Genomic DNA, 25,485 nt, shown 5'->3' on the forward strand with positions numbered 1-25,485 from the left:
CACAAACTATAAAGATGAGGGTCAAAAGGACCAGTTCATAGTAGGAAGCTTACCACAAATAGGCAGAGAAGGGACCATTATGACAACGATAGAACTGTTCACTCTGGATAGAAATGAAGTACTAAGGGGCCAGAGTAGTGGTGCAAGTGGTAGGGCATTTGCCTTGCACGCACTAACCTAGGATAGACCAGGGTTTGATCCCCCAGCATCACATATGGTCTTTCAAGCCAGGAGTGATTTCTGAGTGCATAGCAAGGAATAACCCTTGAGTGTCACCGGGTATGCCCCCCCACAAAAAAAGCAAAAGAAAAAGGGGGGATAATGTGGTATTCATGATATCCCTCCATTAACAATAGTGAAAATCACAGTGTCAAAAGGGAAAAAACAGGAGAGACAGACATATATATATATATATATATATATATATATATATATATATATATATATATAGAGAGAGAGAGAGAGAGAGAGAGAGAGAGAGAGAGAGAGAAAAGAAAAAGAAAGAGAGAGAGAAGTAAAATGTCTAAAATGTCTGCCAAGAAGCAAGCAGTGGAAGACTGGGAAAAGGTGGGAAACTGGGGGCATTGATGGCAGAAAACATGCTCTGGTGAAGGGTGGTGTATATTGTATAACTGAAACTCAATCATGAACAATTTTGTAACTATAGTGTTTAAATAAAGTAATTATTTAATAGCATATTGTATTACTATATAACTGAACTTCACTCATTAACATATAAATTAAATCATTTTATTTCCTCATATAGCGTTTTTGAATGAAACTTTTAAATTTTCTGTTGATAAACATTGGTATTTTTGATTTCTGTTTGGAGCCATCACAATAAGGCAATTATAATAAGTACAATACTCATGGACAAAACTTTAAATGGACAATTATATTTTCTCATCACATGGAGTATAAAATGTAAAACTTTAAAAGAAAATTTTTTTCCTAAACAGTTGTACATATTTATGAAACCAACAGTTCCAGCTGTTTCCTTCATGTCACTAATAACATTTTATATGATCAGCCAATTTTTAAACTTAAATTGTGTGTTGAATCATAGAAGTTATTAATATGTTCTGAATAAATCCTCTTTGTCCAGGTACATAGATTATAAATATCATCATTCTCATGTGACTTATTTATTTATCAATTTCTTTGAATCTCCATGATTTATATTTTCATGAAGTAGTAAATTTAGGTTTGAATATATATGTGTGTGTGAATGGGTGAACATGCTAGCATATACATATACATATATGTTTGAGAGTTCACTGTGTAATTAAAATAAAAATCTAGATTTTCGGGGGCGAGAAGGGAAAAAATCTAGATTTTCTAATTGAATAAAAAACACTCTAGAGTTTATTTAGAAAAATTTCTTGTCTCAGATTATAGGCTTATAAATCCCAGTATGATGTGACATTTCAGAATAATGCTGGTTTTAAAACCACTGAGGGATCTCCGAAAAGGCATATATTATGTGTGCATAGTAGAGTCTCTTAATGCCACAAAATTCATGATTTCTCATCTATGAGATGATTTCTCTGGGGACAACTCAAGGTGGTCATGAGCTAGGACTCACCCTGGAAGACAATTTCCCAGAGGAGTACTCCTTTTGATACCATTCCTTACTCATTTTGTTTATCAGTTAGGATTTGGCTCAAATGTATCGGAAAAAAAATCTTAAAAAAATAGAAGTTTAAACTCAACATTTTTTTTTGTTCTAGCATAGGAAAAGACAGGGTCACACAATTCTTTCCTGCTCTGTTATTCTCATGGGTGGTTTACATCTGCAAAGTCAACTCATAATCCTAGAGGACTGTTGGGTTTACAGGCAGTTGAACTGAATGAACTGAATTCTGTCTTTTTTAATAATATATTTTATTTAAACACCTTGGTTAAAAACATGATTGTGGTTGGGTTTCAGTCATATAAGAGGACACCCCCCATCACCAGTGCAACATTCCCATCACCAATGTCCCAAATATCCCTCCTCCCCACCCCGCCCCACCTGTACTTTAGATAGGCTTTCTATTTCCCTCATATATTTTCATTGTTAGGAGAGTTCTCAATGTAGTTATTTATCTAACTAAACTCATCACTCTTTGCCGTGAGCTTCATGAAGTGGGCTGTAACATCTAGCCCTCCTCTCTTTTGTCTCTGAAAATTATTGCAAGAATGTCTTTGATTATTCTTAAAACCCATAGATGAGCGAGACCATTCTGCCTCTTTCTCTCTCTTTCTGACTTATTTCACTCAGCATAATAGATTCCATTTACATCCATGTATAGGAAAATTTCGTGACTTCATCTCTCTTGATGGCTGCATAATATTCCATTGTGTATATATACCACCATTTATTTTTCTTTTATTTTTTTCCTTTATTTAAACATCTTCATTACATATACGATTGTGATTAGGTTTCAGTCATGTAAAGAACACCCCCTTCACCAGTGCAACATTCCCACCACCAATGTCCCAAATCTCCCTCCACCCCACCCCACTCCCATCCGTTCTCCAGACAGGCTTTCCAGTTACCTCATTCATTCACATGATTATGGTAGTTCTCTGTGTAGTTATTTCTCTAACTGCACTCACCACTCTTTGTGGTGAGCTTCATGAAGTGAGCTGGAAGTTCCAGACCTCCTCTCATTGTCTCTGAGGATTGTTGCAAAAATGACTTTTATTTTTCTTAAAACCCATAGATGACTGAGAGTATTCTGTGTCTCTCTCTCTCCCTATGACTTATTTCACTCAGCATGATAGACTCCATGTACATCCATGTATAGGAAAATTTCATGACTTCATCTCTCCTGACTGCTGCATAATATTCCATTGCGTATATGTATCACAGTTTCTTTAGCCATTCTTCTGTTGAAAGGCATCTTGGTTGTTTCCAGAGCCTGGCTATTGTGAATAGCGCTGAACTAAATATAGGTGTGAGGAAGGGGTTTTTGTGTTGTATTCTTGTGTTCTTAGAGTATATCCCTAGGAGTGGAAGAGCTGGGTCGAATGGGAGCTTGATTTCCAGATTTTGGAGGAATCTCCATATCACTTTTCATAGAGATTGAACTAAACTGCCTTCCCACCAGCAGTGGATAAGAGTGCCTTTCTCTTCACATCCCTGCCAACACTGATTGTTCTCATTCTTTGTGATGTATGCCAATCTCTGTTGTGTGAGGTGGTACCTCATAGTTATTTTGATTTGCATCTCCCTGTTGATTAGTGATGAGGAGCATTTTTCATGTGCCTTTTGGCCATTTGTATTTCTTTTTTATCAAAGTGTCTATTCATTTCTTCTCCCCATTTTTTGATGGTATTAGATTTTTTTTGTTCTTGTAAAATTCTGTCAGTGCCCTGTATATTTTGGAGATTAACCCCTTATCTGATGGGTGTTGGGTGAATAGTTTCTCCCACTCGGTGGGTGGCTCTTGTACCCTGGGCACTATTTCTTTTGAGGTGCAGAAGCTTCTCTGTTTAATGTATTCCCATCTGTTGATCTCTGCTTCCACTGTTTGGAAAGTGCAGTTTCCTCCTTGAAAATGCCTTTAGTCTCAATATCATGGAGTTTTTTTTACCTTGTTTTGTTCTATATACCTATATGATACCTTATGGTATCAGGTCTGATATCAAGGTCTTTAATCCATTTGGATTTTATCTTCGTACATGATGTTAACTGGGGGTCTATTTCACTTTTTTGCAAGTGGCTAACCAGTTCTGCCAGCATCACTTGATGAAGAGGTTTTCTCTGCTCCACTTAGGATTTCTTACTCCTTTGTCAAAAATTAGGTAATTGTGTGTCTGGGGAACAATGTCTGAGAACTCAAGCCTATTCTACTGATCTGAGGGTCTGTCTTTATTCCAATACCATGCTATTTTGATAACTATTGCTTTGCAGTATAGTTTAAAGTTGGGGAAAGTAATAGTACTGGAAGTTCTTGCTACAATGATTAGGCAAGAAAAAGATATCAAGGGAATCCAGATAGGATAGGAAGAAGTCAAGCTCTCATTGTTTGCAGATGACATGATACTCTAGTTAATAAACCCTAAATATTCTACCAAAAAGCTTCTGGAAACAATAGACTCATATGACAATGTGGCAGGCTACAAAATTAACACACAGAAATCAATGGCCTTTTTATACACCAATAATGATAGGGAAGAGAAGGAAGTCAAGAAGGCAATCTCATTCACATTAGTGCCACAAACACAAATATCTTGGAGTCAACTTGACCAAAGACGTGAAGGACCCATACAAAATAAACTATAAAGCCCTGCTCCAAGAAGTAAGAGAGGACACACGGAAATGGAAGCACATACCCTGCTCATGGATTGGCAGGATTAACATCATTAAAATGGCAATACTCCCCAAAGCATTATACAGATTTAATGTGATCCCCTTAAAAATACCCATGACATTCTTCAAAGAAGTGGATCAAACACTTATGAAGTTTATCTGGAACATAAATACCCTCGAATAGCTAAAACACTCCCAGGGAAAAAGAAAGTTGAACTGAATTCTAAGCAATGAGGGTTGGCAACAAATAAAGAGAATTTTAGTTCATTTGCTCCTCTTTGAAAAAATTATTACCAGGTGCCAGAGAGATATTTTAAAGGATAAGGGGCTTACTTTTCTAGCTGCCAACACTAATTCCATCCCTGGCACCACATGTGGGCCACCAAGACCTGCCAAGGATCATCCCAGAGCATAGAGACAGTAGTAAGCTCTGAACAGAGCAACATATGGCCCAAATACCTCCTAAATAAAATGACAATGAGTTGCTCTTGCTTATCAATGTTCACTTGTGTTTATTTGGCAGCATTTAGTCATGTAATTATACCTAGTGTCGAGAAATCATGGAAAAATAAATCTTTTTATTGGGGATGTTAATTATAAAGAATAGAATTTCTTTATTCAGAAAGTAGGAAGAAACTATCTGAAGTGCTTATTTCTCTAAAACCACATCAGACAAGCATTTCAATCAGACTCTATTCAAGTAATTTTCACAGAAGAACATGTGAATAGTCTCTATAGGGCTGTGAATTTTTATTTAGTGACTATAAGAAAATGACTATAAGGTGCAGTGGTTATAAGCATCACAGCAATTTCAAACCATTCATTTTTGTTTCTCCATTAGCACTACATTCAGTATTTTAGGCAAGCCTTAAAGTTGGTCTTGATGTTTTCTTTTCGAATAATAGGTGATATGTGTTATTTTTTTTTTTTTTTGCTTTCTTGTCTCTGAAATAATATGAACACTTCATTGGTACATAGTATCTATTTTGCAATATTATTGACTTCTAATAAGTTACCATACAAAAGTGCATGACAAAAGTAGTAATTGTAGCTTATTAAAAAAAGAGGTTTTTAATTTAGGTTTTAACCCCCCCCCACACACACACACACTATGGTTTAAATGAATTGTATCTGACGGATAAAAAAATGTCAGTTACCCTGGCTAACTTTTAACTTGTCTTTATACCTTAACGCATGGAATTAGAAATAATCTAAAGGAATTTAGCAGGAAAACTGTCATATTCTGCCAAACACAGTACATAAAAGTAGATATAAAAGTAGGTGTATTTTTTTCTAAAATAACCTTTGACAAGATAGAAGTTCTATTTCCTTGCTGAGTGGAGATACGCTGACACTCTATTGGTAAATGTGGTGTAATATTTCTGAAATATTATTTACAGTATACATCTATATATACAGCATAAATTTCAAGTTAAGAAAATTTGAATAATAAAATTATACCAAATTACCATAAAAATAAGTGTTATTGTTGAATTAAAAATATATGCTATCTAGGGGCTGGAGAGATAGCATGGAGGTAGGGTGTTTGCCTTGCATGTAGAAAGACAGTGGTTTGAATCCCAGAAACCCATATGGTCCCCCTAGCCTGCCAGGAGCTATTTCTGAGTAGAGCTAGGTGTGACCCAAAACATACACATATATATGTATATATATATTTGCTATCTTTGTGTTAGTTATATATAAAAGAAGGCATGTTTCTTTTCTACTTGGGGTAGAACTATGTCTTCAAAACAACTGGTTTATAATTTCAAGCATGAATGCTTGAAAATATTTTAAAATTATTGACAGCTGTGTGGAAGATCATTGTATAGTTATAATCATATCTAACTCAATTTTCTGAGTGAAAAACATTCCATATGAAAACCTATTGCTTTACCAAAAAATCTCAAAATTTAGCAACTTTATGAGTCATGAATTAAAACATAACTTATCTACGTTCTGTATTTTGGTATTTCTTATAAAGTTGTCATACATTCTAAGGTCAATACCAAGAGATAATGTTCTGTAGACTGCTGTAAATCTCTGATCATGAATATATTGAACATATATCTTCATATTTTAATTATATTAATAATGTTTCTTTAAATTTAAGAAATATTAAAAAGTAAAACCAATAGTATATTTACATATGATATATTTATTTGTATTTATATTGTATTGTATATTTTATAATAAATAATATGTATACTTGTTTGTATTTATAACTATTTACTATATATTTATATATGAATATGCATTTTATTTAACATATTAAATATTAAATAAACTATGTATATACTTGATGGATAGTCTGTCAAAAAAGTAGTCTTTCACTATTTTCTTAACAAAACCAAAGAAGGAAAATCAGCCACAAAATGAATTTTGATGTTATGCTTTTAACTTTATGAAAAATCTATGTTTTCTAAATTTTCATAAATCTCACAACTGAAGTATTGTGCCTGTACAAGAAATTATGTACTATTATTAGGAAGTGAATATACTTTTAACAATTTAAATGAAAAGTTTTGTATTAATAACACTGTAGAGAATATGAAGATATTCTTATTTGATTAATTAAAAATCAAAGTTAAGTTTTTGCTTGATTAGTATATTTAATATGAAATTGCTTTTCACATTGTTACAATAAATCTTTTTTCTTTTGTATAATATTTTCCAACAGACTAAGATGCTTAGTGAAACAGCTAGAAAAAGGTGATGTCAATGTTGTAGACTTAAAGAAGAATATTGAATATGCAGCATCTGTTTTGGAAGCAGTTTATATCGATGAAACAAGGTAACTTTTTATCTTCTTTTCTTTTGTCTTCTCTATGCTGTACCCTTTTACAATATTTCTTTAATTCCAAGATGAGGTTAGTATATTAAAAAAATTAAAATCTTAGAAAATATAAAGGTTCTTCAAGTAGCTATTTTATTGGACTGTTATTCTGTTAAAAATGCTTGCTAATTAAATGCTTTAATAACAAAAGTTTAATCAAGCAATATTTATTAACCATGATTTAAAGTGTCCTCTGTCCCCACCTATATTTTTAAGTGTTCAGAGTATAGTAAGAGCTCTCAAGGCTAAAAAGATAAAAATTGCAGGTTGATTAATACTGCCTCTGAGTTTCAAGTTATGAGGCAGTCATAAACTTCCAGATATGTGCATGGAATAGGTTCTCAGTTTTTCTCAGCCAGGACACAGGAAAGATTGAGATCTCATGAAGGTATTAATAAAAGAACTTACCGCTAGAAGACAAAAAAAATTGCACTAAGATGTGATTGCTAAAAAAGAGTCTGTATTGAAGTAATGACAATTCAGCTCAAATCTCAGAGATCATGCAATGCTTGAAACACTTTTTCATGTCAGTGAGTCAGTATAAAGGATGCATAGAAATATTTTATAAAATGTTTTTGTGAAAATCTTGTAACTAAGTTTGTTCTAATCTTTTCAATTTAGATATTTTTGTATACATCCTAGTTTGTTTTTTTGTCTGTTTTTTGTTTGTTTGGGGGCCACACCCAGCAGTGCTCAGGGGCTACTCCTGGCTCTATGCTCAGAACTCGCTCCTGACAGGCTTGGGGGACCATATGGGATACTGAGATTCGAACCACTGTCCTTCTGCATACAAGGCAAACGCCTTAACTCCATGCTGTCTCTCCGGCCCCCTTATGTCCTAGTTTTTTATTCCTTTGTATTTTTCTCTTTATCAGGAATTTAGATACTGTATACATATAATATATACATATTTATGATGGTTTAATGCATACAGTATTACAACATCAAACCTCCACTAAGGTACCGACTTTCTTCCATCAGTCCCAAAAGTTCCTCCTCTTCACTTATCCCAATCTTCATTCCCATATTTTGTCCATTTTATGGACAAATTCCACACTTCTGCTGTCAATGGCCTTTTGTTGTTTTCTTAATTTTGTATCTCTAAATCCCACATATACCAGAGATAATTCTATATCTATACATAAATTGTTAATTTTATTATTATTAAATTATTAAGTTTATAAGCATCATCCCTCTATTTTCATCCACATATCAGCAAATTGTTTTATTTTGTCCTTTCTTTTTGTTTTGTTTTGTTTTGGGGTCACACCCGGCAGTGCTCAGGGGTTACTCCTGGCTTAGAAATTGCCCCTGGCAGGCTAAGGTACCATATGAGTCCTTATGCATGCAAGGCAAATGCCCTCCCTCCATGCTATTTCTTTGGCCCCTTATTTTGGCCTTTCTTAAAAATACATAGTATTCAATTATGTATATATACTACTACTTGATCAATTCATCTGTAATTGGGTATTTTGATATTTTTCAATCATGACTATTGTTCTAAAATGATCATAGGCATGCATATGTATTTTAAATTAATATTTTTGTGTTTGGGGATATATGCCAAGAAGTAATGTTACTGAGTCAAATCCAGTATTTTTTTTTAAATCTCCAACTTGTTTTCCATAGATGTTATATCAGCTGACACTTTACCAATAGCAAAAGAAGTTTCTTACTTAGAGGTACTTACGTCAGATCTAGGACTTCTAAAACTTTAAATAGAGTCAATAACAATTTTCAGTTAAAACTCAGTAAAAAAAGAATATCTTTCTTTGTGATTCGACTTAAGCACTCATTCCTCTGTTAAATCAAGTTTTTGATCCCACATTATTACCAACTCGTGAGAGGTGAGAGAATAATAAGCACAAAGAAATCAAACCTGCCTGAGTGCATTGCTTAATTTTGAAAGTTTTATTTTCTATCACCTGCACAGCAGGTAATTTGCTTGATGACAAGATTAGTCTTCAAAAATCTATTTTCTTTGATTACTGCTCTGTTTTTGTTATTCTTTCTTTCTGCTTGTGCAAACACTGATTTTTTCTGTTTATTTTAAAAATTGTTTATTTAAATACCTAGTTATTAGATCAGTCATAATACAGTTTTTCCACAGATAAAGTTATTCATAATTGAGTTACAGTTATATAATGTACAACAACCTTCATTTGTGCACACTACTGTTAATGAGGGGTGCCATGTATGACAATTTATCCCCTTTCATCACTCATTACTTGTCGAGAATGATCAGTTCCAACTATCACTTTCATAGTAGACCATTCTCTAACTGCACTCTCCACTCTTGTTGGCAAGCTTCCTACCATGAACTGGTCCTCCTAATCCTCCTCTCTATTGTCTCTGGATCTCATCATCACATTGTCTTTTACTTTCCTTATATCCCACAAATGAGTGGTATTATTCTATGCCCACCCCTTTCCCTCGAACTCATTTTACCCAGTATAATAATTTCCATGTTTATCCAGGAATAAGCAAATTTCATTACTTCATTTTTTTCTAAGAGCTGCTTAGTATCCCATTGTGTAGATATACCACAGTTTCTTTAACCACTCATCTATTGCTGTCATCTGGGTTCCTTCTAGATTCAAGTGATTATAAATAGTGCTAGGATAAACAAAAGAGTGCAGAGGGTATTTTTGTATTGTGTTATTGTGTTCCTAGGGTATCTCCTTAGGAGTGGTATTCCTGGATCACAAGGAAGCTCAATTTTCAGTTTTTTAAAGAATAGCCATGTTTTGCAGAAAGGCTGGATTGAAGGCATTCCCAGTTAATGCAACTAACTGCATTCAGCAGTTAGTGAGAGTCCCTTTTTCCCCACATCTTGTTCTTTGTAATGTGTATCATTCTCTGTGGTGTAAGATGATAACTCATTGTTTTGATTGGCTTCTCCCTTATGATTAGCGATGTGGTGCATATTTTTCATTGTGCCTTTTGACTGTGTTTCTTTGAGAAAATCTCCCCATTATTTTAAGCAGATGTGATTCTACTAAGTTGTAGAAGTACAAAAAAATCTGATTTTTCTCATATACCTTCTGGCTTTTTCATTTTCATGTGTGTCCTTTTATTATTCACAAGTTGACTAAACTGTTGTTCATGATTTCTTCCAACTGCATTTTGTATTTTAATTTTCACAAATTCAAAGCCTGTGTTTTATTAATTATTTATTAATTTTGTTGTAGAAGAAGCATGCAGAGAGTCATGGGTTATGGAATTTACCTTGTATGTTGCTAACCCTAGTTCAATCCCCTATATTACATTATCCCGTTGTGACTCCACCTGGATATTATGTGTAACTTTACCTGAAAGACCCCTTCCATTTCTGGGAGTGGTCTTGGGAAGGTTAGATAAGGCCTTTGGGCCAAGGGATTAGGGGCTTTTTGGTCTTTTTCCAGGATGGAGTTTGGAGGTAACATGGATGAAAGAAGATGCAGGGCTAGCTAAGAATGGCATGTGTAAATGGCTAGCAGCCACATCTGTTGGCCAGGGCAATAAAGATGTTATCTCTCTGGAAGCCTGACTGTGAGTGAGTTCAATACCCATCGCTTTCCTGGACCCAGACCCACCAGTTAATGGGGGATGGAGCCACGTGGCTGGGCCTAAGAACAAAGGCCTCCATCCACCATCCAAACCCATCTTAAGGGCTGTAACACTATATCCCATGGCTTACTTCCAAGCACAAAACCAGAAGTTCCCAAGTACCAATGAGTGTGGTCTAAATTCCCTAGAAATAAAACTTGTTCAAAGGATTAGAAAAATGATTCAAAGTTCTGAGGTGTATACTCTGTATATCGGGAGTATAAATTATTAGGCTTAATCCCTAGTACCATATATTCCCCCAAGTACCACCAGATTTATCACCAGTTGTTCCTCTGTCTCCACATTTAAATATCTCATCCTTTAGTAACTATTTTACGTTAAGTCATTTTTGCTAGTTTTATTATAACTCACATTTAATTTTTCTGCTGTATTACCTTTCTTTCAGAGTTAAAATTTCATAGAAATTTTTAACCAAGTCATATGTATTCCCTTATATTTCAGTATAAAATTTAAATAATGGTTCTTTTTCAAATATAATTTCTAGTTTTATGTACAAACAATGGGTATAACTATTTTATGATGGACGTGTACCCTATTTTACTACAAAACATCCAAATTCTTACTAAAATATTTTTCACATAAGTCATACAAAATATTTACCCAAATACCTTACGTTTAAAGCATAACATCATCATTTTTAATTGGAGTAAATTAACACCCCACACTTATACCGTCTTTCACGTTCCCTCAATGTCATTATTTTCTATTAGTTTCTTCACAATCCAATGTAGTTGATAGGGTAATTATTACTTTCTGCACGTTATTTATAAGAGAAGTAAAACTTTTAGGCATTAAATGCTTTGCCAAAGATCACAGACAATAGCAAGACTGGCACTAGAAACTAAGATATGACTTTTTGTTTAGTGTCATTCCTCTCTCTACCTAGTTCCTTTCATGGTATTGCAACAGAATAAGCTCTAAACAGTTTCTATGATAATAAGAATAAAATTCTGATAATTTGAATTGTAAATTCAGGAAAAATTGTTAACATGTACTAGGGGAATTATTTTATTATTGTCTACTAAGTGTCGAGTACTCTTTGAAATTTAATGTTCTGTTATATTCTCAAGAATTCTAGGAGGCAGAAACTTTATTATAATGATGAAAAATTGTAGTTACAGAAAATTTGTACATCTTATTCTTGGTAGCTGAGAGATGACAAAGAGAGATTGGTAGTGCAACTGTTGGGCCTGGAATATTAAAATTTTGATTTATATCTCTTTGGTAACATCTTATTAAAGGAGAATTTAGAATGACACTGAAATTTTGACCTACGCTCACATTAAGCCCGAGCTGTCAGACCAATGCTGTTCAGAATTTTGTTATGTCTCTTCCCAACACTTCATTTAGTGATGGCACATTGGTAACCCAAAAAATGAGAGTAGTAAAAATTTTTGTGCCTTTTAAATTGGCAAATGTTACAAAACAAGAATTTTTTCCAGAAGAGTCTATGAACAAATATTTTCTACCAATTATATCTAATATTAATCTGCATGTGTCTTTTATGGTTAAAATGTTATGATCATTTCAAGAAATTTTAAAGCAATAATACTTGATGAAGTTTTATTTTTTTGAGATGTAACAGTGGATGATTTTGTTGTTGATGTTGAGAAATGTATACAATTTCTTAAATCATATTAGAAAAGTACAAATTTGCAAGGTATTAGGAAGCATTAGACTTCTAACCTTAATTTAAAAAATATACTGCTGACTTCTAAGATGTATTCTAATAAAAAAGTAGAAAAAATTTTCAGTGAGTTATATAGAAGGCTTTGTTTCTGAAATTTATAGTAGACAACCAAAAATGTCCCACACATAATAAAGCTAAAAAAATAAAATTATAAAAAAATTTAAAATAAACAGACACACATCACATAAATCACAAACATATTTTCATAAGGTTCAGAAAAAATAAAACAAAAAGTCACTTAAAAGATGATCAAGTGAACATAAAATCTGGCAGGCTTTTGCAAAAGCCGGGTACCCTATTTGGGATATCAGGCAAGGAAAATCCACGAATCTATGCCTGCCCAGTGGGGCCCGACTGTGAAAAATTGTGAGTGCTACCTGTAAATGTCTGTCTACTGTCCTCTTGCGTGAAACTCTTGGGAGTGGGGCAAAAGAGGCTAGAGCAGAGCACTTAGCTTCACTTCGCTACGCGGCTTTCTAAGAAAAGAACACCATCGCAACAAGAAGAAAAAAATCACACTAAGAACTGTGCTATATCACAGAAGCAAGCATTTCTCTCCGGACTGTCTTCTTTGTTGCATGCTCGGGCCTAAGATTTAATCCAGTGTGAGGCTTCATCCACGGAGGACTCCCCTCCCTTAGAGGCAAGTCAGCCCATCCAGAAAGGGCGGAGCCAGAGGAGTGTGCTACCTGCATCATATAGCCAATGAATACCACCACAACACGTAGAAAAACCCACAATACAATAGTGACAATGGGGAAACAACGCAGGCCAGCATCAGACATAGAGAATGAAGATGACAATTCTGATGACCAGATAATGACCAACCAACTAATCAACCTCTCAGATAAGGACTTTAGACTAGAAATATGGAAGATGCTCAAAGAAATCAAAGAAACCATGGATCGAGTTGAATAGAACACTAATAAGAACCAAGAAAATATGAAGACAGAAATCACAAAACTCCAAACTGAAATAACATCTCAACTAACAGGCCTGAAAAAGTCAGTAAACAAAGTGAATGACAAAATGGATAAATTCTGGGACAGGGTATCAGAAGCTGAGAATAGATTTGGTGCTGTGGAAGATGAGATACATAATAATTCCATACAGCAGGAGAGATTGGAAAAAAAACTTAAAGCAAATGAGCAGACAATGGAAAAATTAGTCAAAGAATGGGAACAGATGAAAATAGAAGTCTATGATAAGATCAACAGAAACAACTTAAGAATCATTGGAGTCCCAGAGACCCAGGAAGAAAATTTCCAGGAAGAATCAACAGTCAAGAACATCATTATAGAGAAACTTCCAGAGCTAAAAAATATATGTGATCAAATCCTACATGCTCGAAGAGTACCAACCAAAAGAGACCCCAGAAAAACCACCCCAAGACACATCACATTAGTCACAATGACAAATCCCACAGATAGAGACAGAATTCTGAAAACAGCAAGATCAAAAGGGGAAATTACATTCAAGCAAGCATCCTTGAGCTTTACAGCAGACCTGTCACCAGAAACACTCAATGCCAGAAAGCAGTGGTGGGATATTGTGACAAGACTGAATGAAATGAATGCTTCACCCAGAATACTATACCCAGCAAAACTCACTTTCCAGTTTGACAGAAGAATACATGGTTTCACAGACAAAAAGCAGCTCAGAAACTTTACAGACACAAAACCAGTCTTAAGAGAAAAACTGAAAGACCTAATTTAAGACAAGACTAACCAAAAGACACACCAAATTTCAATATAAAGATGGCATTAAATCCCAGGAAAATTCTTCCTCTCAACGTCAATGGACTAAATGCACCGGTCAAGAGACACAGAGTGGCTAAATGGATCAAAAAACTCAATCCAACCTTCTGCTGCCTACAAGAAACGCACCTGAACAGTCAGAACAAAAATAGACTCAAAATAAAAGGCTGGAGAGAAATTATCCAAGCAAACAACACCCATAGAAAAGCTAGAGTGGCCATACTAATATCAGATAATGCAAACGTTATACTCAGGAAGGTTGTAAGGGACAAAGATGGACATTTTATATTAATCAAGGGGTATGTAGAGCAGGAAGAAATAACTCTCCTAAACATATATGCACCGAATGAGGGGCCAGCAAAATATTTAATAAAATTGTTAACAAATCTGAAAAATAATATCAATAACAACACAATAATTTTGGGGGACCTTAACACGGCTTTGTCAACACTGGATAGGTCAAGCAGACTGAAACCCAACAAGAATATACTAGACCTGAGGAGAGAAATGGAAGAAAGAGGCCTAGTGGATATATATAGGACACTCCATCCCCAGAAACCTGGATACACATTCTTCTCCAATGTACATGGGACATTCTCCAGGACAGACTACATGCTGGCACATAAAACATACCTCCATAATATCAAGAGGATAGAAATTTTGCAGACTACCTTCGCTGACCACAAGGCTCTGAAATTATATGTGAATTCTAAAGAGACTCAGAAGAAAAACCTTAACACCTGGAAGTTAAACAGCCTCATACTCAATAACCAGTGGGTCCGAGATGAAATCAAGGAGGAAATCAAAAGGTTCCTGGAAACAAATGACAATAAAGACAAAAGTATCAGAACTTATGGGACACAGCAAAAGCAGTACTGAGAGGAAAATTTATAGCTTTGCAAGCACACATCAGGAAGGAAGAAGGAGCTTACCTGAGTAGCTTAATGACACAGCTAATAGAACTAGAAATTGCTCAACAAAAGGACCCAAAAATAGGGAGACAGAAGGAAATAACAAAGCTGAGAGCAGAAATCAATGAAGTGGAAACCCAAAAAACAATCCGAAAGATCAACGAAAGCAGAAGTTGGTTCTTTGAAAAAATAAACAAGATTGATAGACCACTTGCAAACCTAACAAAGAGAGAGAGAGAAACTTGATAACTCGTATTAGGAATGAAAAAGGAGAGATCGTTACTGATATGACAGAGATTCAAAGGGTAATCAGAAACTACTTTGAAAAACTCTACGCCACTAAAAATGAGAACCTGGAAGAAATGGATAAATTCATGGACTCTTATAATCTTCCATGGTTGAAGAAAGAGAATGTAGCATATCTAAACACCCCCATCACCATTGATGAAATTAAAATGGTAATCAAATGTCTGGCGAAAAACAAAAGCCCAGGCCCAGGTGAATTCACTAATGAATTCTTTCAAAATTTCCAAGAGGAACTACTACCAATACTGGCAAGAATCTTTCATGAAATTGAACAAATGGAAACACTTCCAAATAGCTTTTATGAAGCCAAAATCACCTTGATACCTAAACCAGACAGAGATGCTACGAAAAAAGAAAATTACAGACCAATATCGCTGATGAATGCAGATGCAAATATCCTCAACAAAATCCTCGCAAATAAGATTAAATGCCTCATTAAGAAGATCATCCACTAAGATCAAGTAGGTTTCATCCCAGGAATGCAAGGATGGTTTAACATCTGTAAATCTATCAACATAATACACAACATCAATAACAAGAAAAATAAAAACCACATAATCATATCAATAGATGCAGAGAAAGCATTTGATAAGGTCCAACACCCATTCTTTTTTTTTTTTTTTTTGATTTTTGGGCCACACCCAGTAATGCTCAGGGTTTACTCCTGGCTGTCTGCTCAGAAGTTGCTCCTGGCTTGGGGGACCATATGGGACACTGGGGGATCGAACCGCGGTCCATCCAAGGCTAGCGCAGGCAAGGCAGGCACCTTACCTTTAGCGCCACCGCCCGGCCCCTTTTGGTTTTTGGGCCACACCCGGTAACGCTTAGGGGTTACTCCTGGCTATGCGCTCAGAAGTCGCTCCTGGCTTGGGGGACCATATGGGACGCCGGGGAATCGAACCGCGGTCCGTCTCCTAGGCTAGCGCAGATAAGGCAGGCACCTTACCTCCAGCGCCACCGCCCGGCCCCGAAACACCCATTCTTGATCAAAACTCTCAGCAAGATGGGAATGGAAGGAACCTTTCTCAATATAGTTATGGCCATCTACCCCAAGCCAGTGGCAAATATTATCCTCTACGGAGAAAAACTAGAAGCCTTCCCTCTAAATTCTGGCACAAGACAAGGCTGTCCTCTCTCACCACTCCTATTCAACATAGCACTGGAAGTACTTGCTATAGCAATTAGGCAAGAAAAGATATCAAGGGAATCCAGATAGGAAAGGAAGAAGTCAAGCTCTTACTGTTTCTAGATGACATGATACTCTACTTAGAAAACCTTAAAGACTCTACCAAAAAGCTTCTAGAAACAATAGACTCATATAGCAAGGTGGCAGGCTACAAAATTAACACACAAAAATCAATGGCCTTTCTATACACCAATAGTAATAAGGAAGAAATGGACATTAAGAAAACAACCCCATTCACTATAGTGCCACACAAACTCAAATATCTTGGAATCAACTTGACTAAAAATGTGAAGGACCTATACAAAGAAAACTATAAAACTCTGCTCCAAGAAATAAGAGAGGACACGTGGAAATGGAAACGCATACCCTGCTCATGGATTGGCAGGATTAACATCATCAAAATGGCAATACTCCCCAAGGCGTTATACAGATTTAATGCTATCCCTCTAAAGATACCCATGACATTCTTCAAAGAAGTGGATCAGGCACTTTTGAAATTCATTTGGAACAATAAACACCCTAGAATAGCTAAAGCAATCATTGGGAAAAAGAATATGGGAGGAATTACTTTCCCCAACTTTAAACTGTACTACAAAGCAATAGTTATCAAAACAGCATGGTATTGGAATAAGGACAGGCCCTCAGATCAGTGGAATAGGCTTGAATACTCAGAAAATGTTCCCCAGACATACAATCACCTAATTTTTGATAAAGGAGCAGGAAACCCTAAATGGAGCAGGGAAAGCCTCTTCAACAAGTGGTGTTGGCACAATTGGATAGCCACTTGCAAAAAATTGAACTTAGACCCCCAGCTAACATCATGTACGAAGGTAAAATCCAAAGGATTACAGACCTCGATATCAGCCCCAAAACCATAAGATATATAGAACAGCACATAGGCAAGACACTCCAGGACATTACAGGCATCCTCAAGGAGGAAACTGCACTCTCCAAGCAAGTGAAAGCAGAGATTAACAGATGGGAATATATTAAGCTGAGAAGCTTCCTGACCTCAAAAGAAATAGTGCCCAGGATACAAGAGCCACCCACTGAGTGGGAGAAACTATTCACCCAATACCCATCAGATAAGGGGCTAATCTCCAAAATATACAAGGCACTGACAGAACTTTACAAGAAAAAACATCTAATCCCATCAAAAAATGTGGAGAAGAAATGAACAGACACTTTGACAAAGAAGAAATACAAATGGCCAAAAGACACATGAAAAAGTGCTCCACATCACTAATCATCAGGGAGATGCAAATCAAAACAACAATGAGATACCACCTCACACCACAGATAATGGCACACATCACAAAGAATGAGAATAAACAGTGTTGGCGGGGATGTGGAGAGAAAGGAACTCTTATCCACTGCTGGTGGGAATGCCATCTAGTTCAACCTTTATGGAAAGCGATATGGAGATTCCTCCAAAAACTTGAAATCGAGCTCCCATATGATCCATATGATCCCATATGATCCAGCTATACCACTCCTAGGAATATACCCTAGGAACACAAAATACAATACAAAAACCCCTTCCTTACACCTATATTCATTGCAGCACTATTTACCATAGCAAGACTCTGGAAACAACCAAGATGCCCTTCAACAGACGAATGGCTAAAGAAACTGTAGTACATATACACAATGGAATATTATGCAGCTGTCAGGAGAGATGAAGTCATGAAATTTTCCTATACATGGATGTACACAGAATCTATTATGCTGAGTGAAATAAGTCAGAGAGAGAGAGAAAAACGCAGAATGGTCTCACTCATCTATGGGTTTTAAGAAAAATGAAAGACATTCTTGCAGTAATAATTTTCAGACACAAAAGAGAAAAGGGCTGGAAGTTCCAGCTCACCACAGGAAGCTCACCACAAAGAGTGATGAGTTTAGTTAGAGAAATAACTACATTTTGAACTTTCCTAATAATGAGAATGTATGAGGGAAATGGAGAGCCTGTTTAGGGTACAGGCGGGGGTTGGGTGGGGAGGAGGGAGACTTGGGACATTGGTGATGGGAATGTTGCACTGGTGATGGGTGGTGTTCTTTACATGACTGAAACCCAAACACAATCATGTATGTAATCAAGGTGTTTAAATAAAAAAAAAAGATGATCATGTGAGAATAAAAAAGAACAAAACTTTTGATAGGATTTGAATTCTGACCTTTGAGGTATTTAAATACAACCACCTAGTGACTATTACATTTAGCTTTAAACAAAACATTTTAAATGAAAATGCTAAAATTTATGAGTCCTGCCTTCAGATGTATCCCTTGAGACTATTGTTTTTTAAAGTCACACGGATGTAATTTGAAAATTTGGTGCCCAACATTTCTAATTGTGAATTTTAAAATTGGGACACTATCAGACAAATAGTATCCATGATCTTATGAATTTCTCTATATGATGAGTGCATTTGACTGGAAGATATATTTTCAGAAATTGACATTATGTTTACCAATGCTGACAATTCAATTTATAACTCTATTTTGTTGATGTGACCAAATCCTGATTTTATGATTATCTTAGCCTGTGGATTTAAATAGAGTAAGCTCTTCAAAGCCTACATCCACTATTCATTATTCTCAGAATTTGAGTCACTTAAATCCTAAATTTCCATGTTTTATCATTTTAAAAAAATGAGGATAATAGCAATATTATCCCATACGGTTAATAACAAGATTAAATATATACTACTGATAAAATAAAAGTTGAATAATAATCATTTTAGTAGATAAATACTAAATGTGGAATATAGAATCATAAAAATGTATTATTTAATCCCCCAAAGGAAGATATTAAATAATATCATAAAATTGTTTTTTATTATTAAAAAGTACAGTTTAAATTATTAATTTCTTTAATCTACAATAAATGAAAGTAAAATATGAACTGACAGTCAAGAAACTTAATAGGTACTCATCTTAATTAAGGAACTTTTATGTAAGCCAATATGATCAAAATAAAAATTAAAAAAATACAAAAAAAAAGTAAGTCATGAGCATCTATGAGTTTGGCCCAATAAAATATATAAGCAACTCTGAAAAAAATTATTTTCAGAATGGCAGAGAGAGAAAGAGAGAGGTAGTAAGAAATTTAATTTGCATATTTCAAACACAGATTGAATTATTGGTGCCCCTTAAGGTCCCCAAGACTTGCCAAGAATCATCCCTAAGGACAGAGTCAACAGTAAGCCTTGAATACTGCTGATTGTGACACTACTACTACTACTACTACGACTACTACTACTACTACTACTACTACTACTACTACTAAAGAAATAAAATTTTAAAATATTTACTTAATTTGTTTATCTTATTAAGATGAATCCTCATTCATTTTTGTGAGATAATTTGAATTATAATATTTTAATGCTCATCAGTACTTTAAAATTTAAGTCAAGTCAAGGACTTTGAAATCATCAAGTATATAGAGATTTATCAGGAAACATTTAATTATAAATAATAATTTATTAAATTCTGAAACAAATACCAACCACAGTTTCATAAGAAACTGTTTAAGCCTGAAATCAGTTGTTGGCTAGAAATATGTCAAAAACTGTCTAGACAAACCTGAACACAAAGAAAGTTCTACAAAAGGTAAGCAAGGGAGTTGAGATCTAGGGAGAGAAACTCAACCACATTGACATATTTTACAAGTTATCACATTAAAACAGTGGTAAATCAGGGTACAGAGTAATAGGACAGTGGGTAGGGCATTTGCCTTACATGCACCAACCTAAATTCAATCTCTGGCATCACATATGGCTCCCTGAGTCTGCCAGGAGTAATTTCTGAGTGTTGTTGCTCAAAAACCAAACCACAGCAAAAATTAGTGGTAAATCGGGACCAGAGGAAGAAACACAGATCAAGAATTTCACCAACTTAAAATTTTAAAGCAGATATGTTTAATTGGAATAAAACTATGTCTTAATGTTAATGTTTAGTTTTCTGTCAATATCTCTATTACCTTTCATACCCCCACACACATTATTATATAGAACCTAAAAGGTGCTTGATGTAAAAGAAATCCATTCTAATATATAATCCATCGTAAGATAGAGCACTCACCTCCCTTGCTTCAAATTGCTAAATACTTCTTGTTGGCCCCTAGTTTTTCAAGTTCAGCAAAAAAGCTCAGACTCTTACTATTCCTGAAATGAAGCTACATACAGCTGTAACTGTAGCTACCTTTTCTAAGGTATTGTCTCACAGAAACCCAGCTCAATCCCTTTCATAGAGGCTCTCTATCAGGCCCTACAATCTAGTTCCTTCTTAAATAAGCCAGTTGCCATTCTCCTGGAAAGTGACCTTAAACATGTTTTATATCCTGAATTTAGGATTTCAAGTTCTAAGGCCTAGAGGTAGAAAAAAGTTCTCAAAATGAATGCCACAGGTACACCCCTGGAATCAATAACTATGCTAAAAAATAATACATTCTAGAGTCATTTTTGGAAAACTATTTTCTAAACACACAGAAGCTATACTGATGTGTCTGTGTTCACTATGCAAAAAGCATGTGGCTTACTATTAGGAAAGATATTCCTCCTGCAGTCACTATTATTCTCTAGTAAAGTCATCATTTTTGTTTTCTGTAACTAAAAGGAGGTGTCTGAAGATTTTTCATTGTAACAAAGGAACTATTTCTGGAGGTAATATGAAGCCTCTGTGGACACATACAACTTAATTCTTACTTTTAAAGTGTTGACTTTTATTACTTCCCATTAAGATTTCCAAAACAATTCAATATGCATCTCAATATAGATATTGAGCTATATAGTTAAACTTATAACTGGAGTCAATAAAGAGGATAAAATGATAATAGAGATGTGTAGAGGAAGAAAACTAAAAATAGTAATGAAAAACAGATTCACTTAAATGTATGCCATGTACTTATTAAAGAGATTTAAAAGAATAGATATAGAAAAGAAAAGTGGGGCCAGAGCTGTAGTGAAGCAATAGGGCATTTTTTGCCTTGCACGCTGCTGATCCAGGACAAACCTGGGTTTGATTCCTGGCGTCCCAGATGGTTCCCCAAGCCAGGAGCAATTTCTGAACGCATAGCCAGGAGTAAGCACTGAATGTCAGTGGGTGTGGCCCAAAAACAAAAAACAAAAAAAAAAAAACAAAAAAAATATATCTCAAGAACATGGAGTATCAAAATATGACAAAAGCAAACTACTTAAAGACTAAATAAAATATCACAGGAGAATTATCATAAAGAGTTAAATATTACATTATGCTTCTGAATTGAAGTTTCTGTAAGGATAATACACCAACATGAAGATGGTGGGAGTATATGAGTTAATGTGGAAAAAAAGATTTAATGTGGAATCATACTCTGTGAAGGAATAATATAGACTTTTAAGTAATTAGTGAAAAACATACTGGTTTGGGCATTTTGTCCTACTTTATAAAGAATGAGAGGTTTATATCAAGAAATGAAGAGTTAAATGCTTCAAATAAAGATAGGATATTTATAAAAATTAAGTCAAAATGCTTTCCCTGCTAAGTATCTGGGGGAAAAGAAGACACATGGGTCCCAAATAAAACAAAAAAAGAAAAAGGCAAATAGTCAAGAAGAGATAGAATAAGGCCTCCCAATTCTTACCACAGGCTGTGTTCTTTACACTGACTGTATAATAGATCTATAGAATGAGGAGATACAGTAAATGCGCCCCATATACACCTCAACCCAGGCCCTCTGCTGGTCTGTATTGTGAATTGGGGGACAAAATTAAAAAAAAGAAGAGATAGAAGTTTAGACAAACATAGCTAATGCGTTCAAATATTCAGTTTTCAAATAAGTAAAACACAGTAGCACTTTAAAGAAAGAAAAAAAAAGCTAGTACCATTTATTTTAACGTTGGTGGTTTAGCATAGGTAATGGTATGCTAACTGGACTATTAAACTCCAAGATCAGTGGGTCATGGTCCACAAATCTTATACGATTTTACATGGAAACCTACATTTCATGACAAAATTGACTTATAAGTATTCTTAGAGCATTTAGAGCCAAAGCAAAGAAGGGGAAAAGCTGTTTTAGTGAATACCACTTATATTTCAATTGTGACAGATAACCTAATTGAGCCAGCTTAAACTATCTGATTTTTAAGTGTAGGTTAGTTCAAGGCAAAAATATGTCAAGAGCTCATTTTTATATTTTACTTCCTCTAGGATGAACTCATTTTTATCCTTGTGTTTTGAGATGCATATACCAGTAGTTTTGACAGTATTCTCAAGTCTTACTTACAATCTCACACTTCAAATTCAAGATAAATGAGAGGAAATTTTCTAAAAATTATTTTTATATTCTATAATACTCAAATTATAGTATAAATTTATATTGTAACATAGGCTATATAAGAGTAATTTGTAATATAACATTGTAATATAGATAATCTATAAGTGCCACTAGCTCTAGTTAAAATATTCCTTATTCCTCAAATAATTATTTCTGGGGAAATAGGATATAAAAATTCAGTGTAAAGTAAAGAATCTTATAAAGGAGGCAAGAGGCCAATTGTATTTAAATCATATGCTTAAGAACAGAGAATAGAGTAAGGTATTTGAATACAGAATTACTGAGTTTAACTTTCATTAAAATTAAAGTGCTGTGGCCTGAAAGGTGGTCCATGAGATAAACACATGTCTTGCATGTAGCTGTGGAAACTGGGGCTTGTTCTAAATTCCAGCACTACATAAGGTTTGCTGAGGCTGCCAAGGATCACTCCTGAGCAGAGTAAGGAATATTTCTGGAGTACTCTTGTATGTATATATCCTTCAAATTACAAAAGCCTAAATTTGTGATAGTGCTACTGGCAGAGGACCTGGATCCAAGTAGTAGGATGTTTGTCTTGACTTTGCTTTTAGTAAGGATAAACCTATGGGCAAGAATTTTTTTCTCTAGTCATTTTTTTCATACTTTACCTTAACCTTTATATTATTTTATCTGTTGGTTTGGTGCTCTACACAGCTGTTTTCAGGGCTTATTCGTGGTTCTTTACTCAAGGATCATTCTTGACAGGCTATCTGGGTTCGCCACATGCATAGCAAGAAACCTAATTGCTATAATAATAAATCTCTAGCCTATGGAAAGTCATTATTCCTTCTACTAGAATCCTGTAATTTGACTCAATGCTTTAAGGTTTCTTATATAAATCTATTATGTCTGAAATATCCTGGTCAACAGAAGGATAACAGGAGAGAACTGCTTATCATTTGTTTATGGTGGTGATGTGGATTTATAAATAGGAACTCTTGTATTGTCTTAAATTGTTTATATTTGGCAGAGTCCCTGAGGGATACTGCTAAGACATTGCTAGAGTGAATTCTTAAAAAGCAAGTCATGATTTTTATGAATTTTATTTTTTTATGGTGTGAATTGTAGGAAGGGGTGGTTGTCTGGAGTGCTATGTTTGTAGGTTGTTCTCACCCTGAGACAAAATGTAAAAACCAGATTTAGAAAAAGAAGCTATACATTTAAGTTGATTTTCATATTTTCTTTCCATCTGTGGTGTGCTATTTGGCAGACTTTTAAAAACAGTCTCATTTTTAATAAGGAATAAAACTTTGGCCAGATCTTCTAAGTGATGACTGACCAAATACACTTTCATGGGTTATATAAGGTTTCACTATTTCTGGCATTCAGCATCCAAAAAATGCAAATAAAATATATCCTAGGTTTGAAAACATATGTAAAATATTTTTAAGTATTGTTTGAATAGCAATTAAGGTTGATCATATTTTTAGTACTCAAGTATATTCAAGGTTAATATATTAATTTACATATGTTGTAGCATATCATCCTATCAAAAATCTGTGAATTAATTTAAATTAATTTTATCATAAATTTAAGAAGTTTGAGGCACAAAGAAAATAACTAATTTGCCTAGCATTATGTAAATATTAAGTGTCAAAACAACTTAAAACTTAAATGCAAGATATACTAATTCATTCTGTTCCTATTTACCAACAATTCTTTCCTCCCTTAGCTATTGACTGTCTTCTGCAAAACTACATAGTTCTTCTATAACACCTAGTAATTTAAAAAGAAATTCTAAGCCTCAAGCTTAGTATGAGTGAGTTAAGTTATTCCAGTAATTAATCTCCAGTTCCCTAACCAATAAACTTGTACATGGACAGGTGGTGTGATTCTGGCTAATGAGACTGATTCAGGTGCTATTGGCAAAAAATTTTTTCTCAACAGAAAGTGAGCTGTGGTTCTTTTTGTATTGGCTTTGTTTTATCTCAAGTTGTTCTTAAAGTATGGTACAAATGTCCTTCTAGTTAAATACAAATAACTACTGAAATCAACCAACTTTAATTTCTAATTAAGGAAAAGAAAACATTTACTTATTTGGGTTAGACTTGCTGTTGTCTGACAATATATTTACAGTTTGCTTCTTATAAAATTCTTAAAATTATTAATCTCTAACCTTGACATAAATGTTTCATTTCTATATTTGCTATTTAGAATTAATAGTTTATCTTCCAATAAAATGAGTACATAAGTAAGTTAAGTTTCTTAGGTTTATCCATGTGGCATATTGATCCTTTGCAATCCCTATCAAAATTTTGATGGCATTTTTAAACATATGAAACAAATTCTGTTAAAATTCAAATAGGACTATACACTATCCAAATAAAGGTAGGAAATATTAAAGAAAAATAAGGTGGGAGGAGACATTGCAATCCTGAACTAAACTATATTGAAGCTATGGTAATCAAAACAGTATTGGACTGACTTTTGGACAAATGGAATAAAGTCGAGAGTACAGAAGTACATCATCATGTTTTTGGGGAATTAATTTACAAGGAAAGATGTTGGTTCATTAAATGGAGCAATAGAAACCTTTTTAATAAATAATATGAGTGATAG

The 25,485-nt window shown here is 34.5% G+C and overlaps 1 protein-coding gene and 1 pseudogene across 1 annotated transcript in view; both read left to right on the forward strand.

The window, feature by feature from the left end:
- Positions 1–6,984: 6,984 nt before the first annotated feature.
- Positions 6,985–25,485, forward strand: part of PDE1A (phosphodiesterase 1A) — a 106,674-nt gene continuing 88,173 nt past the window's right edge. Inside the window, exon 1 of the mRNA XM_049773560.1 lies at positions 6,985–7,094. The gene's annotated coding sequence lies outside the window, so the exon portion shown is untranslated. The remainder of the gene's footprint in view (positions 7,095–25,485) is intronic.
- On the forward strand, positions 22,199–22,341 carry LOC126010201 (uncharacterized; annotated as a pseudogene).

Source organism: Suncus etruscus, chromosome 5 (genome assembly GCF_024139225.1).
Source record: "Suncus etruscus isolate mSunEtr1 chromosome 5, mSunEtr1.pri.cur, whole genome shotgun sequence".
Classification (NCBI taxonomy): domain Eukaryota; kingdom Metazoa; phylum Chordata; class Mammalia; order Eulipotyphla; family Soricidae; genus Suncus; species Suncus etruscus.